The following is an 18,473-nucleotide window of genomic DNA, read 5'->3' as shown; positions in this document are numbered from 1 at the left end:
CTCAGAGGAGGAGCAGACCTCGCAGTGCCCATGCTTCCTCCCTGAGAAGCAGTTTCCTTCTGGGACTGGACAGCTCCGCTCCTACCATCCCTGCCCCTTCCCAAGGCCCATAGTCAACACCACCCACTAGGCCCGCCTGCACCAACTCAATACACAGCAAACCAGCTGCTGCAGCTCCCTCAGTGGCAGGGACATTGCCAAGTGGGCTTCTGGTTTGGGGGAGAGGGGTCCCTTTCCCACTTTTTCCTCTGCCTGCTCATTAAGGGTCCTGACAGGGCTCCCCTCCCCTGGTTTTAAAGGGATTTGAGCCCCATCTCATTCTGACATGCCCACTCCTCTGTACTGGCAGCAGCAGACACCTCGAGGAAGCAGGTTTGAATTCTCTTTGGTAGAGAGAGAAAAAAAAAAACAGATTCTGCAGAAAAGCAGGAAAAAGACCACACATTCTAGACTATGGCCTCTGAGAGAGAAACCCTAAGTTTATCCTCACTCTCTCCACTAAACTTTACATTGCCACCTATTTGCCTTTATCTCTCTTATCTCAGATACCTCAGCAGCTGGTCCTGTGTTCTTTACATCCCCCTGATTTCTAGCAAAATGGAAAGGGAAACTCAGGGACATATGATGGAGGAAGGATAACTTGATCCTACCTAAGAAAAATGGATGATGCTGTGGTAATAATAGTCAAGGAAAACTTGCAACAGAGAGATCCTCCCATATGAATGGAGCCCACCAATGCAGATGCTCTGTATGTATCAGCCCTTTGCCTTCATTATGAAGATGGTCTTGAGAAGGTGGTTCAGTGTTTCATGCAGTCTCTCAGGATGATTCCTGGACATGAGAAGGCCTGTGTTGCTTGCAGAGATGCCAAAGCACTTAAACAAAATAAAGAAGATGGGAATAAAGCCCTTAAAGAAGAAAATTACAAGTTAGCATATGAACTGTCCACAGAAGTCCTAGGGATAAACCCCAACAATAATATAAAAACAAATGCTAAACTCTGTTGTAATCAGGGTAGGGTTACTCCCAAGCCTAGGAAACTGGATGATGCAATGGAAGACTGCACAAATGCAGTGAAGCTCAATGACACATCCTCAAAAGCCTACCTGAGAAGAACTCAGGGTTACACGGACACAGAACAGTAGGAAGAAGCAGAGCTGGAACGTGAAAAAGTATAAGATGGAGAAAACAGAAGAACACAACTCAAAAGATGCACAGCTGGAACTGAAGAAATAAGAGGAAAGATTACTACAAGATTCTGGGAGTGGACAAGAGTGCTGCTGAGGATGAGATCAAGAAAACTTACTAGAAAAGGGTCTTGATGCACCACCCAGATGGGCACAGTGGAGCCAGTGCCCAAGTTTAGGAGAAAAAGTTCAAGGAAGTGGGAGATGTTTACCATCCTCTCTGATTGCAGGAAAGAGTCTTGCTATGGCAATGGAAAGGACTGAGATGAGGGGAGCATGAATATGGGTAATTTTGGTGCAGATAATATCTTCAAGATAATCTTCAACGATCCCCTGGATTTCAGCTTTGAAGCTTCTGGCCCAGGGAATTTCTTCTTTCAATTTGGCTAATGAAAGGAAACAATCCATAACCCAGAAAATGCAGACTTGCTCAGTTTCACCCTGAGTGTGGACACAGTTCACCACCTCCCTTCATCATGTCTCCATGTGCTTCCAGCAGTTCATTTTCTCAGCTGAAAGTGAATGGGATGAAGGAAAGGGAGCAAGTGACAAGACTGCAGGTTGGAGAGGGAAGTGGGGGGAGGGAGGGTTGGAAGAAGGCAGCTTGTGAATTTTTGTTTTATTGTTTATTTTTATTTAAAAAGAAAAAGAGAACAAAATATTTAGACCTTTTTGGCAAAAACAAAATAAAAAACAAAAACAAAAACACAAAAATAAAAATTAAAATTAAACCCCACCAAATATCCAGTTATCTCATATAATTGATTTCTTCGCATATATAAACCTGAAATTACAGATAATTTTTACCAGGGAACTTGTTTTTATATTATGCATTATAGCCACCTTTCCATGTCTGTATTTAAAGTTATATGTTAGTATTTTTTAAAAACCTCCAAAATATCTTACAGTATGGATTTTCCTAAATTTACTTAATTAGCCCTTATTAATAAACATCTTATCCTGATGAGCAATCCTATAAAGAACTAATAACCCATACAGTTGCAGAGTTAAACCACAGGTTCTTAAAAATTTTATTGATATGTTCAAATTACTATTTAAAGGGGTTATTTCCATTGTTGTACCTACTTATCCACATTTTCACCCAAGTGCATATGCTCAAACTAATTTTTATCCATCTTGTAGGCAAAATAGTCGCATTTTAATATGCATTTGAGTTAATTGGAAAGAATTAAAATATTTTTACTTCACTTAAGCTGTTAATTCATGTCTCTGGGTCATTTTCCTATTGCATTTTCTGTCCTTTTAATGAAGAGTATATATTTATTCAAAAGAGATTGACAGAGCTGGAAGAAAAAAAAAAGATTGAAATGCTATCAGTGATGAGCCTGTTAAATTTGAGTCTTTTCCCTAAATTTAAGCATTTCCCTGGGAGAAATAAATTATTTACAACTGTGTAGAGAAGAAAAGCCCTGAAGGGAGAGGAAAGAGTGAGAATCAAACTTGACAATTACAGCAAGAGCTAGCTTTGCCCCAATTCCTTCCCCATAAGCAGAGAAAACCCTCAGCTCCTGAAAACAGGTATCTTAGCCAAAAAGCAGCAAGGAGGGTGAGGCAGGGCCCTCAGATTTCCAGAGGAAAAGCTGCTGACAATGCTTTGGATACTTCAGCTTGAGGTGTCAGGTCATCCATTCAGCAGGTAGTAAGCTGCCCTGACAGAGCTTACAGTAAAGCTGAAGAGAAAGGCAGTTTGAATTCTCCTACTTCTGTGTGTTAAGCAGAGGTTAAGGGATAAGGGCAGGTGAGTAATGAGGAGCAAAGGTGGACAAGAATGATTATACTAACTGATCAATTTTGAGAAACTCTTGTTGTCAGAATGGGAAGATAGTAAGGAGGGCTAGAGAATGTGTGTTTGGTGATTATTTTTCAAACATTTAAAAAAAAAATCCTCACCCAAATATATATCCTATCTAATAAAGAGGAAATACGCTAATTGACTATCTTGCCCTCACAAGATGGAATCAGCCACAGCCACAAGATGGAGGTACCCAGTCCCCTCAGCCCCACGTCATCCAACTGGAGTCCCTAGTCTCCTCAGGCCTGCAGGGGAAGGCAATTGGAGATAATCAGTCCAGCAGGGGAAGGCAGTTGGAGGCGATCAGGTTGGCAGGGGAGGGCAGTTGGGGATGATCATGCTGGCAGGTGAGAAGCTAGGCATCAATCAGGCCAGCAGGGGAGCAGTTAGGTGGCTATCAGGCTGGCAGGCAGAGTGGTTAGGGGCAATCAGACATGCAAGTGGTTAGGAGCCAGCAGTCTCAGATTGTGAGAGGGATGTTATTCTACCTGTTTAGGCCAGATCCCTGCAGTTGGACATCCCCCAAGGGGTCCCAGATTGGAGAGGGTGCAGGCTGGGCTGAGGGACAACCCCCCCCCCTGCTGTGCACAAATTTCATGCACCAGGTCTCTAGTCTATATACAGTGGTGCTTCGCATAAAGAACGCCTCGCACAGCGAATGCTGCACACAACGAACTTCATTTCATGATTCATACAACGAACTTCGTTTCACACAACGAAGTCGCCCGAGCTTCCACGATCGCTGCTGATGTATTGCATCCTTCCGCACAGGCACTGCAGGCAGTCGTTAGTCACTGCGCTTAACTTAAGCACGTATCGCGGCAATCGTTCTTCATTACGAATTAAATCACGCACGTATCACGGCAGTCGTCCTTTTAAGTTAAACTCAATATTTTTTTTACATAATTTTTTTTTAAAATTATGTTTTTAGATGTATCTAAATAAAAATAATAACAAAAAAATTATCTTTTTTATGTCATCTTAGCATATTTTATGCTACAGAACGAATTATTTTTTTTTAACATGTATTGTATGGGAAAATGCGTTTCACATAACGAACTTTTCGCATAACAAACTTGCTCCTGGAACGAATTAAGTTCGTTGTGTGAGGCACCACTGTATATAAAAGCCAAGTGATCAGTATGATGGAACAACCAGAATGACCAATTGCTATGACACACACTGCCACAGCCAACTGGCTGATCAGTCTCCTGATTGACCCTCCCAACCTCCTGTGTCCCCTCCCCCTGATCAGACCCTTCACCTGATTAGGGGCAAGGCTGGCCAATCACCCATGGGCCCTCCTGCTGCTGGTCCCATCCTCAATAACCATGCTCCCCCCTCCAATCATGGGTGGGGCCAGCCAATCTCCCATGGCCCCTTCCCCAGCCAGCCTGGCCTCAATCAGTATTGAGGCCAGCTGGCCAACCTTCCGCAGTCCCTCCCTACCACTGGCCTGGCCTGATCAGCCTCTATCAGGTTGGACCAATTGGACCTCACCTATGCACAAATTTGTATTTCTGTTATATATATAATTTTAGAGAGAGAGGAAGAGAGAGAGAGAAACATTGATGTGAGAAACATTGATTGGTTCCCTCCTGTACTCACACTGACCAGGATTGAACAGGCAACCCAGGTATGTGCCCTAATCAGTAATCAAGCCCATGAAACACTCCAACCAACTGAGCCAACCAGCCAGGACTATTAAAAATTTTTTCTGAAGCTCAACAACTTATTATTCTTTGACCTATTAATTCTTTATAATTAACTAGTATCCCAGTGCATGGATTTGTGCACATTGTAAGGAAACTAATTAGAAGAAATATTTTAATATTGCTACTCTCATCTTGCTAATGAAAAGAAATAGGATTTTATCAAGTCTCCTATCTACCTATTCCAGGACTTCTGTGAGGATCAAATGAGATGGAGCACAAAAAAATGCTTAACAAACATTTGGTTAAACTGTAAAATGTTTGCATCTGACTATAAAGAAAGCTGGGTTCCTGGGCTGAAGAAACTCTAGGGAGGCTAGTTGCTAGGGAGAGGAAGCTGAGTATTGCTATGTGATGTCAATACCCAGTGCCCACAGTGACTGTTTCCAGGCTGGGCTGAGCTGTGGGCTGCATTTTGCATCGTGGGGTCTTGACAAAATTGCTGCGATTTGGTGGGGTGTTGCTCCAGGGAGGTGGTGGGGCCTGTGTCCCACTTGGGGGAAGCTGAGTGTTGGTTTGCCGGCACCAGGTCCGTCCGCGGTCCTGTTTATTTTTAAATGGCCAGTGCACGTCATGACAGCTCCTGTGTTGAGTGTCTGTCCTCTTGTGGTCAGTGCACATCATAGCTACTGGTCGGACGGATGGACACTTATCCTTATATTATTTATAAGATTATTTAGCAAAATTAACAAAAAAAACCAAAAAACAGTTTCTGAGGTTCTTGGAGTAAACCTCCTTGATCGCCTCATCCCATTCCAGAGATACTGATGGTTTTATTCAAGGAATAGACAATTCTTATAACAACATTAGTCTATTTAGCTTTATTAACTTGTCAGAAATGCCAGTAGATCCTTGGTGTGTTCTGAAGAAATACCCTATTTCTGCCTTTCCCTAAAAATGTGAAATGTTTTATAAATCCCAACCTAAAATAAATTTCTAAATTTAAAATTTAAAACTGTGGTTTTAGCATATCACAACTAAAAGAACAAACAATCCAATTCCTCACTTTAGGAGAAAACTAATCAAGATTCAAATGACTTAAAGTCCTTTCCCCTATACACTCTATTCCTTTTGTTCAAAACTCTATTTGTGTAAGAAAAGATGAAGCTAGAGAGAAAGATAAGTAAAAAGGAAATTAGTACTGGGTTGGGTGGCATATGTATTCTGACTGTGCAAGTGAGAGTTGGCAGCTACAGAACCATTTCCTCTTTTCTTAGGGCCACTGCATGTCAGTTTACTATTCCCCTGAATCATTTATTACCTCACCTTCCAGACCTTCTCACATCCCCAGTACACCTCCCTCTCCCCTGCCTCGAGAGTCCTGGGATCTAGTTGGGTGGTAGTTGCTCTTATTTTGAAACAAAGGAAGTTAAAAACAACTCTGCTCTCCAAGAGGCGAATCTTTTCTTGTGGTTTTGTGAGCTCTGCCAAACTATTTGGCTTCCTGACTTCCAAGCTTTCTCTAGTGAAAGAGATATAGTTGTTCAATATATTATAAATGCTGTCTGGACTGTTAGTTTTGCAAGGGATGATTTGTAGAGGGAAGTAGAGGCTCATGGTGAGGCTCGATTTTTCAGGTCATGGTGAACAGCAAGCTTTCCCTTTATTTTTATACAATAAAAAGTTGGGTGCATAAGGTATGTAGCATCGTGCAAGAAAGTGTGGGGACTGAATACTGACCTAGATTGAACACTGACATCATTACTTAGAAGCTGTGGGCTATCTGCAAGATGATAAACTGCATGTTGTTATACCTGTCTTAGGTTTTTTGAGCATTTTTGAAAGTAAAGTATTTGCAGAAGTAATGCAAAATACCTGCAATAGGAGTGGGTGCTTTCCTTTTTGGGTTGAAATTCAATTAACCAAAGTTCAGATGGCTGGGATTTGGGTAACTCTTTATGCAATAGAATTATCGTTCCTAAATCTAATTCAAAGACTTTTGTGTTTGTAAAATACTCTTTCTTGCATGTTTGGTTTAAGCCACATTTGGTTAACCATGAAGAATTAAGTCAAGGAAGACCCAATGCAGCAGAGTGACTTGTCACAGTTACATAGTAGTTACATTCTAATCCTATATAATAAAAGGGTAAATATGCAAATTAACCATCACTCCCTCACAAATATGGTAGTGCCTATAGCCACAGGATGGTGGTGCCCAGTCCTCTCAGCCCCAGCGGAGTCCCCCAGTCCCAGGAGGAGTGGGGGGGGGGGGGGCGGCGCAGCTGCCAAGAGCAGACAGCATGAGCAACCTGGTGGAATGTTTGCTTTGTTGCCATGGCGATGAGGCAAGCATGAGCACCCGCTGCAGATGGGCCTCTGGGCTGTGGAGAGCCTCTGGGCAGTGTGCATGGAGCAGCTAGGGCCCGCAGAGAGCTATTGGCACACAGATTTGTTGACAGGACTACTAGTATAAAATAACCACTTTAAATAATTTCTAAATGTCACTGACAACCTCCATATCCCCTCTTCTTAGCACTGCATTTAGAGTTATTTGCCAAGGAACATGCATGACTAAATATTTCTATATATTTCTTAACACAAATTTGACATATTAACCACAATAGACTCTAATAATACATATATTATTAGAGTCTGTTGTGGTTAATATAACCAATTTATTTTATAAATAACAAAAATATATATATATAATAAAATATATATTTATATATATATATATATATATATATATATATATATATATAATTATGAAGCAAGAAGTGATTTTTAAACTTTATTGATGGGGAGGTCATGCATATGATTTGTCTCAATCATATGCATGGCTCTTTGCCATATGGAAAAGAGCCATGCATATGATTGAGACAAATTACCTATTTATACTTGTTTTGATGCATTTTGCTCCCTATATTCCATAAACAACTTCTTGTGTTCTATATTTAGAAATCTTGGATGTAGTGTTACTCTGTTTTTCGCTTCTCTTCTCTTCTCTTCTCTTCTCTTCTCTTCTCTTCTCTTCTCTTCTCTTCTCTTCTCTTCTCTTCTCTTCTCTTCCTCTTCGCTTTGCTCTTCTACTTCGCTTCTTCTCCGCTTCGCTTGCTTCACTTCGCTTCTTTCTCCCCCCCCCCCCCCCCCCTCCCCTCCCCTCCCCTCCCCTCCCCTCCCCTCCCCTCCCCTCTCCTCTCCTCTCCTCTTCTCTTCTCTTCTCAGAACTGTGAGTTTCTTGAGCTCAGGGAGGGCGGGTTCTCGGCCAAAGATTGTTGTTTACATTGTTTCAGTTCCCCTTTTCTCTTTCCTAACTCAGGAAACCTCCCACACTTAAGGGCCCTCATGCTATGATGGTTCCTCTGGGCTTTCTCCAAATCTGAATCCCTCTTTCACACTGTTTTCTAGCATCATTAACAGGTTGTGTAGGGGAAAAATAATCTTAACCAATTATGAAGCAAGAAGTGATTTTTAAACTTTATTGATGGGGAGGTCATGAGTTAGGCATATTTTGTTATTGTTCTCAAAGGTATTTGCATTGTAACCGGGGCAATTCAATTCAATAACCATTTATGGAAACGTATTTCAGACCTGTGGAGTACTAGTCATAGTGAAACCAAAATGTGGGGTTTGAATCTGAGTTTGTTATCTTGCAAAATCTAAGAACGAAGTTGCGGACTAAAGTGGTTATTGGAACTAAAGTTTACTGAGAGAAGCCAGTTCTGGAAAAGATACAGCTGGGGTTCAGGCCAGTGTCCAGAGCTTCTGTTCCATGTTGTAGCTATGTGTAGTTCAGCATCCAAGCTAATTAAAGTCCATTAGGCTATGTGTAGAGTCCACATGGCAACGTAGGTACAGGGCACATCATCCAGCACAGGGACCAGGGACCTAGCTGGCTAAAGAGAAAAAGAAGAAAAGCAGCACAAATTTTTTAATCTAGGGGGTAGATACAACCTTGCTAGCTCCTGATTGGTCCTTTCAAAGAATTCTGCCATAGCAACATCCTTGGGATTAGTTTATACGCCTTGCCACCTTGTGATTGGTTATCTGCAAGCTTCCCTTCTAAGCAACAATTCATACATTTTAAAGTCTGTCTCTTGTGCATGCCCTTCTTTCCATGCCCAGCTGGGTTGTCCTAGTAACTCTACCTAGCTGGGTTCCCCAGTTCTACTATCTCCTCCCATGGTCTGTCTACTTAGCTTCCTTCGGTCTCCTTAATAGAACATCTATTACCCCTTGCCCACCCTAGGAAAATGCTATGGAACAGGGACACAGACAAATAAGTGAATTAAATGAACCCAGTGACTAGTATGGTGGTAGAAGCAGGTATATTATTATATAAAGCAAATATACAGAAGAAGGAATAAATTATTAAGTATCTATATATATAAAAGCCTAAGCAACTGGCTGACTGGCCAACTAGCCAGTAGCTATGATGTGCACTGACCACCAGGGGGCAGATGCTCAATGCAGGAGTGGAAACCACAGGCATGAAAACATGGAATAGACTGATGAATCTCAGAGGGAAGGGGTTGGGGGGAGGGCAGGAAGAGATTAATCAAAGATCTTATATGTATATAAAGGCCAGGTGCACAGATTTGTGTGTCAGTGGGGTCCTCAGCCTGACCTATGGGGATGAGGCCAAAACCAACTCTCCGACATCCCTTGAGGGGGGTCCCAGATTGTGAGAGGGAGCAGGCCAGGCCAAAGGACCCCACAAATGCATGAATCCATGCACCAGGCCTCTAGAAGTTGGTATAATTGGGAGGCCTTAGACTACAAGGGAAATAAAAGTAACATTTCAGACATCAGTGATAACTGAGTATGGAAATTGCTACCAAAAAGTTAAACTGTTTTTTGTATTTTTTGTCACATTGAAACTTTTTGCAAACAAAATAGGAAATTCCATGCCTCTTCATTTAACTTTTCTCTCTGAGTACACCACTTAAGTCTCTCTCTCTCTCCCTCCCTCTCTCTCTCTCTCTCTCTCTCTCTCCCCCCTCTCTCTCCCTCTCTCCCTCTCTCCCTCTCCCTCTCCTCTCCCTCTCTCTCTCCCTCTCCCTCTCCCTCTCCCTCTCTCTCTCCCTCTCCTCTCTCTCTCCCTCTCCCTCTCCCTCCCTCTCCCTCTCTCTCTCCCTCTCCCTCTCTCTCCTCTCTCTCCCTCTCTCTCTCCCCCTCTCCCTCCTTCTCTCACACTCATATATATAACCTGCCACCAGCTAGAACCTCACCTCTACTGATTCAAGTCCCTTCCTTACCTTTAAGAGAATTAATGGATCCTCCCTTTAGGCTTTCCTCACACATTGCTTATCAGATAATTGTGTATATTAGTGCTATTCCACATACTTTAATAGTAACAAACCTTCACATTTTTATTGTAGATCTCATAGTTTACAAAGAACTTTCACATATTTATCACATGTGACCTTAATAGCAGTTCTTTAAGGTAAAAATTATCTCTGTTTTACAATAAGCATATCTTAAACTAGAAAATTCCCCAAGTAAATAGATGCTAATGTTTGGTCTTTAACACTAGTGCTCTTTCCACAATAGAACAATGAGAGCATGTTCTTTGTATAATATCTTAAAACTTGAGAAAATAATATTGGATCTCAAAGGGAAAGTAATAAGCTGCATATATTTTTTTAACTAATTTCCTAGCCTATGTTTACATGTTTATGTATCTGTCTCTAAAACTTCAGCTATGTTTCTGTTTTAGAACTTGTCTATGGAATTAGCATGTACATAAAAAAAGGCTAATTGAGTTTCATTTTAAAATCTATTTATAGAGGTCTTTGGTATAGAGCTATATACTAGATTACTTGACTTGATTAATTTAACTATGTACTATTGAGATTATAACTGGACAGGTTCTTTCAAATACAGTGATTTTAATTTGTTTTTGTTCACTAATTTGTGGGGTGTATTTCCTCTTACATGTAGAATAATAACATTTTAGATTTAAAGTAGACTTAACCAGCAGTCGCCGAATGGTGGTCCACGGACCACTAGTCCATGAGGTCCAAAAGGTTAGACAACCAACTAGTTAGACAACCAACTAGTCTTGGAATGACACTTAATAGAAACTAGGAAAAAAGAATAATAGAAACCAGAGCCCAGATAAGTTGTTATAGCTAATTAGTGGCAGAAACTTCCCTAGATTGGCTAACACTTAAAAGAAGGGAGCCAACTTTCCATTACCACAAAAGAGTGCATATCATATGCCCATTATAATAATCTCTGTAAACCAATTTTAATAATTATTAGCGTTAGTAGTAAGAATAATACAAAACAAAAATAAAAGTAGGGAGTGGAGGCTGGAGCAGGGACAATTCTTTATGTCATTCCTACACATCTTGTGTTAGATAGACTATCTTTTCAAGATTGTTCCTATTGCTAAAAGCCTTGAAAGCTAGAATTAGTGTCTTCCTACAGGTCAAAGGATAGATTGCTGATCAAGATAGTAAAGGTGAGATTTCCCTCTTCTTCCTGGAGATATTCCAAGGCAATAAAGATAATATCTTTCTCCAAAGGGTAAGGCCATGGCCAGAGTGAGGCTGATTTGCCAATAATTTCTGTAAAAGACCAGGATATCTCACCTGAGAGTCAGATCAGAGTATCCTGACCTCAGAGTTCCTCAGTTGTGATCCAGGCCCTTGGTTTGAGCAGTATTTGCCTGGGTCTGCATTGTCCCCGGCTTTAGTGTTACAAAATAATAACACAAATGTTTTCTCATACTACCATGAACTCTTCAGAAACAAACTTTTATTAGCTGTGATATGTCATAATTTGCATACACAGTGTTGATGTTGTTTTTCTCATTCTGTATAGTAATTTATTTTCTGAATTTTCTCTATTACAAATAAAATATATTTTTTTTCTTAAAGATTTTTTAGGTATCTCATATGCTTTTCAGTAGGATAGATATTCATTCAAAGGCTCAATATTTGAGTGAGAGGCTAGAAATATTTTTGAGGTTCTTATTTCATATTACCAAAATACTTTCCAAAAAAATATGTACCAATTTACATTCTCACTAGCCATGTCACAATGTGTTTTCATAACTACTATCTTTCTTTCTTCCCCATCTCTCATCACATTGGCTTTTTTGAGCTCTTTACAGTTCCTCAAATTCCTCCAGCCTTTGCATAAGTTCTTTCTTCGAATGTTCTTGATATACAGGACTCTTACCCTGCAGTTCTCAGCTTAAATGTCACCTCCTCAGAGTGTTCTTCCCTGACTTCCCAAACTACCGTAGATTACCATCACCTTTGTGATACTCACCCACGTATACGTGTTTAATATTTTTTATTCCTGACTTAAATTTAAGCTCCACAAAAAACAGAGATCCCATTTGGCATGCTCTTCAATGACTACCTGGTGCTAGAACAGAGCTTGACAAAGAGTAAACACTCCATTTCTTGAGTGAATTGTATCTTTTCAAAATTACAACAATCTAGTGAGTTTGATAGGGCAATTAGGTATTCCTAGTAATGACAAGGTAAGAATTATAGAGGTAGTTTCAATTTATTTCCTCAAGGTCATCAAGTGAGTCTGTGACAAAGATATAATCATAATCCAGCTTTCCTGGTTCCTAACAGATGCTTTTTCTAGTACATTCAATGATTCAGGGGGAAAAAATAAATAAATAAATAAATAAATAAATACACACACACACACACACACACACACACGTATATGTATGTATATATACATATACATATATATATTCATATACATACATATACATATACATATACATATGTGTAGATATATGTAGATATATGTAGATATAGATATATATTTCTATTGACTCCAGAGAGAAAGGAAGAGAGAGACAGAGAAACATCCATGATGAAAGAAAATCATCAATCAGCTCCTGACTGCATACCTCCCCACTGGGGATTGAGCCTGCAACCTGGGCCTGTGCCTTTACCAAAAATCAAACAGTGACCTCCTGGTTCATATGTCAATGCTCAACCACTGAACCATGCCAGGTGGGCAATGCTTCAGTAAATTTTAAAATATTTTTATCATTAAAGGTAGCATACCTTCATGCAAATCGGAATCTAAATTGGGGATAATAATATTCTCTAAATGTATTATTTTCTCTGTAGAGGGATATATCATAATACTTCTGAATCAGTTATTTTCTGTTAATGTATTTAGCTGAACCAAATCAAGGATTACAATAAAATTTTTCTCTTGGTCTTCTAGGGAGCCATGTTAACTTAATAATGTGCAGGAAATGAAATTATACTTTTGTTTTGACTTTCAGATATGTCATGTGAATCATGTTCAGATGACTTTTTTTCATTAGCTTTCACAATTATGCAACAGTTCTGTTACTTGCAACATAAAATTTTAAAGAAAAGTCAATAAGGAAATTCAAACATAGCACAATAATTCCTATTTATTTAGGTTGTAAGCAACTAGAAAGTTTAAACTGTGGTAATGTATCTGTATTCTTTTATAAAGAGAGGCCAGTGATAAATAAGTGAATATGAGAAATTTGTTTTTGAAAGAAACTCTCAGTAAGTGCCACACTGTGGTATAAAGGTACAATGGAATTAAGTTGGTTCAAAATGCTACTCAATCTATATCATAGAATCATATAGTTTAAAGCAATGCTAACAGTAATGTCCATCAAGTGTGGCCAAGGCTGCAGTTTAGGTAGCCCTCAGTTCTCCAAAGGATTTCAAAACTGTCTCCTCCATGTTTCTGAACAGTTTCCCAAAGAACTGGGAGTCGTTGTTCTAAACCAAATAAATAGGACACTAATTTGGCATTTGTTCTGGAAGAGGAAGCTAATGTTGGTCAGGACTTAGTGATAGTTGAAGCAAAAATTCAGTCATTAAATTTTAGACTCAAAGTTTCTTCTTCACAATTTCATTGTCTTTCTTGGTTCTCATTCTGAATTCTCTTTCTTAATTTCTCCATCATGAACATCCTTTCTTAACTTATCTATTAAATTGTGGTGATTGTAAGGTGCCCTCAACCCTTTCCCCCCATCTTTCTCGCCTGAATTCTATGAGCTAGCTTGGGATGTTTTTCTCTACCCCTATTATGTCAACTCTCATTTATTTGGTGATGACTAAAAAAATAAGTAAATAAATAAAATAAATGTATTCAGCCAATACCTAAGGCAGTCTGGGGACCTTGCAGCTATTCTCATTGCCTGTCTAGGTCTTGAACAAGTAGATGCCCAATAAACATCTGTTGAATTACTGGGTGAACCCTCCCCTGAATCTTACACCAATATTTCCAGCTTATTACTAGACATCTCCATTTTAATATCCCATAGGTATTTCATATACATGTCTCCATTTGTTTTAATTTTCTTTCAAACACTCTATTATCATTTCTTCTTGCTTAGAGAGTGCAACACTAGTGAAATAAAATAATAAAAACATAATATGCTATTAATATGTCAATTAGACCAGACGTCTTTCCGGATGACCTTTCTGATAAAGCCGGGTCTTTGAGGGAAGCCTAGTTCCCAGGTGCCTGTTGGCGGCCAGAGGGAAGCCCGGGTCCCAGGTGCCAGAGGGAAGCTGGTTCTTGCAGCCCAAGGAAGGAAGCCCTTCTCTTGCATGAATTCCATGCATTAGGCTACTAGTCTGTTAAATAAATATTTATCAATAAATACAGTTTTTTGATTAAAGAAGCATTATACTTCCTTTATTATCAATGGATGACCATTTATTCAAAATATCTGCCTGGGCTGCAGGATTAGATAGAATTTTCAGAGGAAAGGGATATTGTGGGAAATACATGTTTCAAAGGAGATGCACTATACTTACAAAGGAATGCACCAAATAATACTGCAATTAAATTGCTAAGAACAAATGATTAAATAACCAAGAAGTTGATTAGAATGAAGTTATACGGAGATATTTTAATCACTTTTTCAGAAGTAAAAGATGTAACAGACAAAAAACTAAGCATAGACAGACTTACTTCAATCACAGTGAGTGTATATCAAAGTTATCTTGAGCAGAGAAAATGTAATTTTAAATGTTTGTTTTATCAAACTGAACCATAAATTTTACCACACACACACACACACAAAAGTGACTGCCCTGACCAGTTTGGCTTAGTGAATGGAGCGTTGGCCTGTAGACTGAAGGGTCCTGGGTTTGATTCCAGTCAAGGGCACATTCCTGGTTGCGGGCTCAATCCTCAGTAGGGGGCAACATGCAAGAGGCAGCCCATCAATGATTCTGTCTCATCATTGATGTTTCTATCTCTCTCACCTTCTCTCTTCCTCTCTGAAATTAATAAAAGGTGAACTGACCCTAGCTAGTTTGGCTCAGTGGATATAGTGTTGGCCTGCAGACTGAAGGGTCCCTATTCAATTCTGGTCAAGGGTACATGCCTAGGGTTGTGAGCTCGATCCCTAGTAGGGGGCATGCATGAGACAACCAATTAATGGTTTTCTCTCATCATTTATGTTTCAATCTCTCTCTCCTTCTCCCTTCCTCTCTGAAATCAATAAAAATTTATTTTTTAAAAAGGTAACTGGATAAAGAAGGTGAAGGAAATACAATAGCTAAAGAACATATATGGATACTCCATGAACATGCACAATAGTTTATTTGGTAAAAGCCAAGGAAAGGAAAATAGGGAAGGGGGGAGGACTTCTACAATAATGTTAGCTGATATTTTATAGGCCATATTCTTAGAACATAATTTAATAAAGTATAAATACTTATATACTGTCAATATAAGAAACATTCAAACCTGTAGAGAGAATTTTTGTAAATTTATTTGAATCAAATTGACAAAAATTGTTGGGAAGCAAAGTCCTTACAGATTGAGAAAATGATCCAAAGAATGGCAGTTTTGCCTAGAGGGTTGATGGGGGCAGATGGATTGTGAAGGGCCGGGAGCAGAGAGGTGGTGGCAGAGGACAGTTGACTGGGACCTGGTGAGACAGAGGTTGTCTTTATTAGGGCATAGGTTGAAATTGAGGAGTATTTCCTCCTTTTGGGAGAAATCAATATGTGCGTGCTAACTGTTATATGGGAGCAGATGGTGTCTGTAAAGGGTCTAGTTGAAAGGTAATAGGTTGAGATTTTGAAAACTTTTGCAGTTTGGTTGGTTCTTAACCCCAACCATTTGAATAGTTTCAGAACTCTGGGGAAGGGTTTTAGAAAGGCTGTTGGGGATTAAGGACTGAGAGGGTGACCCCAGTGTCCCTAATTTTAAAGTCTACTAGCCTAGGTGATTAGCTCCTTAAAGGGGAAAAGTCCCCATTGAATCCATGGAATAGCTCATCCCTAATCTTGTTTAGTAACTTTGTTTGCTTTAAAATTTATTTATTTATTTATTTATTTTTATTGATTATAATATCACATAATTGTCCTCATTCCCCCATTCCCATCCCAAACCCCTCCCTACATATGCCCCCACTCCCCTGTTGTCCATGGCCACTGGCCAGGCCCATATGCATGCACACAAGTCCTTTGGTTGATCTCTTCCCCTTATCCCCACCCTCCCCTACTTTCCCTCTGAGGTTTGAGAGTCTGATCGTTGGTTCTCTTTCTCTGGGTCTGTTTTTGTTCATCAGTTTATGTTGTTCATTATTTCCTCTGGATATGTGAGATCATGTGATCCAGAAATACCCTTGTAAGAACCGAAACTGCGACAAGCCAAAATGGTTATGCTGAGAAGCAAATGAATCAGTCTGTAGTGAGTTCCTTTCTGGGCCAACAGTTCTTTTGAGTCCCAATTTCAATGTCAAATAGTTCCTTATGTGTACATGTCAGCCATGCTATTTCAAATCTGGTTGGTGGACAAATGGTGGTGATGCAGGTCTGACCGTCTCTGGTTTAGTCCTGGACATCCTTCAGTAACACGCAGCTGCTATCTGCTGATATGGTGAGGCGTCGTCAGCATCTTCCATCTATGAATAGTGTCTCTTCTGTCTTCATGGCTGGAGCACTTCTGTCTATTTCTCTCTGTTATAGGATTCCAGATGGTCTCAGAGTTGTTTTCTGAAAATATACAAACATATTCTCGACCAAAAGTTAATAAAGGGATATTTTCTTTAAATTTGACTTGGAGTTCTTTTTCATCCCCCCCACCCCCACCCCCCCAAATAATTTTCCTCTGGCTTGTTTAGTAACTTTGGATTAGACTGCCTTATCCAGATTCAATTGGAGCCATCACTTATATTTGAGGCAATCCCTTTTAAAATATCCAGGTTTTTGCAAAAGAAACAAGAGGCAGGGTTTTGATCTGGTGTCTGGCGACAAGTGGGGGTAGGGGAATTATTTAATTGTTGAAGTTACAAGGCCATTAGTTTAGCCATTTCCCCATGCAAGTCTAAGGTTCCGGTATTTTGAGTTTCTTTGTCTTTTTCAGTAGTCTTCCCTAGTGGTTAGCTAGTGAGACAATTTCATGGGGTCTTTTTGCCTTCCAAAATGAGGTCATGTAGTTTTAAAAAAGTAGCAAGGGCCTCATAAAGACCCACAATAAAGTTGGGATTGAATAAGTTCGTAGTTTAGTCATTAAGGTTCTTTGGTTCCAGAATCTTGCTGGAAAGTTTGCTCAAAATAATTGAAATAACCTAAGATGGATTCATCCTTCCCTAGTATGCCTTGATGAACAGCTTTCCAATTTATTTCCCAGGTGGAAATTTGGAGAATGGCTTTAAATAAATTTTGTGACTGTTTCTGTAAAACACTTAAGCCTGTGGCACCCAGGAGTTTAAATTCTTGCATGGGGTGGCTCCACCCTATGGCACTCATCCATTCTCTAGCACTAATGATGAGACAAAATGGGTGTTTGAACTTAAAGGGATTGGTTTTGGGGTTTGGGAAATCCTTAACAATGGGTAAAAGTTCTCCTATTGTCCCAAGAATCAAAGAGACAATTTCAACTCCTTGAAGTTATCTAAAACTTTAAAATTATTTTCTGAAGAATAGGAGGAGAGTTCAGGAGAGAGGGATAGGTGGGGGAAGCCTAAAAAGGAACTGAGGGACTGTGAAATTTCAGAGGATTCTGAAAGTAAAGAAGAAGGATCTTTTGCACAAGGCTTTTCTTCTTTCTAGAGACATTTATTAAGTTTAACATTATTTTCTTGGAGAGCAGAAATAATTGACCCCTGGTTTCATTTGTAGGCCTTGAAATATCAATTAAAGAAAGCCTCCCCATTGTCTTTGTGGGTTCAAAAACCTTAGCAATAGAGCTGAGATAGACAAGCTAATTTGAAAATTTCAAAGGCCAAGAAAATGTTAAGTCATTCTGTGTAATTGTTGACCAGGGATTAAGCCAATTGCAACTATAATGGATCATAAGTTTTAACCAAGAGTTTTGACCAAGAACTTGGCATCCGCAACCCTGGTACGGTGATTGAATGACCACCTGATGCAGTATTGGAGATATAACTCATTGAAATTGTTATTGGTGGGGTGCTCTCCTTGTCCCCATCTGTTGCTAGTAGACGTAGGCTTCTTGGGATGACACAACAAAAGGAATTTTCTGAGACTCACATGGGGAAATGAGTGACAGGGTTTTTGGGGTGCCATTGAGAAAATAATTTCCCTGAGGCCCCTCCAGGACAATGAGGTAATGTAGAAAGCTTCATTTCTGTGGAATTCAACTCCTGAGTCTCTGAGGTCCCATTTCTCTCCATCCCGCCAAGGAAGAAGTCCAGTTGTGTCTTCAGCAGACTAGAACTAAAGCTATTGCCAGGAGTCACCACTTTATATTTGCACCATCCACACTAGCATCAGGCTAGCTTCGCTTGTGTTCCCAGCTGCAGTCCATTGCATGTGGGAGCTGCATGGTCACAGGCAATGCTGGTTCTAGGCC

At 39.9% G+C, this 18,473-nt stretch overlaps 1 pseudogene; it reads left to right on the top strand.

Moving 5' to 3' along the window:
* The first annotated feature begins 722 nt into the window (after positions 1-722).
* Positions 723-1,632, top strand: LOC118713284 (annotated as a pseudogene).
* Positions 1,633-18,473: the final 16,841 nt, after the last annotated feature.

The sequence above is a fragment of the Pipistrellus kuhlii genome, unplaced genomic scaffold (genome assembly GCF_014108245.1).
Source record: "Pipistrellus kuhlii isolate mPipKuh1 unplaced genomic scaffold, mPipKuh1.p scaffold_m20_p_9, whole genome shotgun sequence".
NCBI lineage: Eukaryota > Metazoa > Chordata > Mammalia > Chiroptera > Vespertilionidae > Pipistrellus > Pipistrellus kuhlii.
Note: the sequence above shows the minus strand (reverse complement) of the source record. Positions and strands in the feature narration are given on the sequence as shown.